Consider the following 2,627-nt stretch of genomic DNA (forward strand, 5'->3'; position numbering starts at 1 on the left):
GCCCGCGCCCGCCTCTGGCCCCCGGCTCCTGCTCCAGCTTGTGCCCGCCCCACCTCGACGCCCCCTCATCGCCCCAGCCACCCCCGCCCACTCTCAGATTTCCCTTTCTTTCTTCTTTTCCCGTTCCTTTCGCCCTCTCCCCCCTATCTGAGATGCTTATGCTCTGAAGTCTTGGAAGAAATGATTTAGTTTGTTTATACTGCTATAAAAATCAAGACCAATAGAAAAGTCATAAAATGAAGCGGGCTATCAATCACGGCGCAACATTGTTATTCAGCGGTTACTAACAGAGATGGATAATCCTTTGATTTCGTCCCATTGTTATTACTCTGATGTGTCTTCACATTAACTATTACACATTTATTTATCGACCTGAAAGATACAACAAAACAGAATATACGAGCGAGTGCGTGTGGGAGGACTCGGCACAGCCCACGGCTGTTGGGTGGTGGCCGTGCGGATGGGGACACGAACGCTCGTGTGCACACACGTATAGACTCAGGGCCTCGCGCCCTACTTCTCTGTTCCCAGGTCGCGGCCTCTCCTCCCTCCCTCCCGACGGAGTGTGGCGCCTGGGCGGTTCGCACCTAGGCGAACCTGTGGAAGAGCTGGGCCTCCCGAGCCTCTCCGTTAGCCAGTTCCCTCCACCTCTGCTCCTGTGTTCCGGTCTAGATACCCGGCAAACGCCACGCAGGTGGACAGAAACCCCCCCCTTCCAGACCCCTGGACGTGCGCGGCCGGGTGCGCACTCCCGAGCCACGTCCTGAGCGTACGCCGCCCCGCCCGGGGCTGCAGTCCGGCCTCCTGCTACGCGTGCCGGGTGCTCCGGCTTCTAGATTTGAGGCTTGGCTTGGGGGGAGGGGAGGAAGCTTTTGTTGGAGGGACTCTGCTTTAAGTCTCCGACTCCTGTCAGGCGAAACCCTTCTGGAAAGTGCACCCAGCACTTGCCAAATGCCCCCCGCGGCTCCCCGACACGCCGCAGTCCTTCGGTTTCTGCCAAGCCCAAATCCGCGGCCGCGGCTGCCCCGCCCGCATAGGCCGAGTAAGAAGCAATTGCAGCGGCCGCTGAAACCCGACCAGGCTCAGGGCTTCCGGGAAGCGGTCTATGCAGCTTGGAAGGAACCGGTGTGGCCTGCATTCACACGTGTGTGTGCATGTGTGTGCGCGAGCACGTCTGTGTGCACAGGAGGAGGGGAACAGACTACAGGAGGGAAGGAGGAACCAAAACTGCCCCAGAGTTCGCGTTGCCGCCTCCTTTGTCTCCTTGCTAGGTCCCTGTCACACACACAGCTGAGGACACACACACACACACACACACACACACACACACACACTTCCTCTCGCATCTGCTCTCAGGCAGCATTTCCAATGTTTTGTGTAAGTCAATTGGACGGGGAACAAAAAAAGCCATTTGCTCGGTATTATTTAAAACAGACTTCATAGGGCCACCCTTTTGTGGAAGCTTTATTTGCACTAAATGAATAATCTTAATTGCATCACCCTCGAATTAAAAATCGATGTTAATCAAGTTGGAAGTAGTAAATATCAGTTTTCATTGTGCCTGGGTAGAGGGCATTTTTCTTGTGTTGCAGATAAAAATACAAGTCAAATAACTTTAAAAGGGCATTATGTTCTGCTACAAATACAATTGAAACGGATTGTTTAGGAGCAGATCAGAAATGGTACAGAATTTTGCACTTAATTTCCTCAGTTATCATTTACAATAAGAACCTCTGGGCTTGACAGCCAAGTCTAAACAGTAGTAAATTAGTACAAATTTATACTGATTTTACTCTAATAATCGTAATAAAAGCTTATAGATTTGGCACTAATTACATAAATGCCTAATGATCTTGAAAATTACTCTGGTTAGAAATATATTACTAATCTAAACTTTGTTGTTGGCTGGCTCTGAAAAATCAGAACATTAGAAATGGTTCGCTTCACTTGTGCAAAGCACTTTAAATTGTTCAAGTAGTTTAACATATTCAAGAGGAAAATAAAGAGCATTTAACTTTATTTACAGCCTTAGGTGGAATTGAGAGCGGAGCTGAACTTAGAAACTTTGACCAAACGAGCAGGTTAGGGGTCAGGACTTGAGCGTGGGCCAGGCAGAGAAGCCAGAACCCGGAGGGAGCCGCGCTAGAGGGGTGCAAAGCGCCTGAGCCTCTGCTGCGCGCGGGCCCTCAAAGCAGACAGCCAGAGCAGGCGCTCGGGGAGCCTATTACCCCTCTTGGCGCTCTAGGTCCAAGGCGGAGTTGGGACTTGCTAGGCTCCCGGGCCCAGCCTGGGCGCCGGGACCCAGGCGCAGGCCTGCTGAGCAGCCAGCGAGGTCTCGGTACTGACTGGAGGCCGCGGCGTGCCCTAGTCGTGCCCGGAGCTGGCAGGCCCGCACCAGCGGCAGGTCATTGTCGCCCTCTGTGAGCGGGCGGGGGTGACTCTCGGGTCAACAGGGGGTCATACTCTGTGCTGGCTCTTGCCCTGTTCCTGCCCCAGGAAGAACTCGCTCAGAAGTGAACCTTTGAAGCGAGCAGGGCCGGGCCGGAAAGAGGAAAGGTGTGTCCGGAGCGAAATCGCTGGGAAGAAGTAACGGCAGCCGGGCCCAGACGCTCAGGGAGAGGCCGAAG

This window comes from Tupaia chinensis, unplaced genomic scaffold (assembly GCF_000334495.1).
Source record: "Tupaia chinensis unplaced genomic scaffold, TupChi_1.0 Scaffold000099_1, whole genome shotgun sequence".
Taxonomy (NCBI): domain Eukaryota; kingdom Metazoa; phylum Chordata; class Mammalia; order Scandentia; family Tupaiidae; genus Tupaia; species Tupaia belangeri.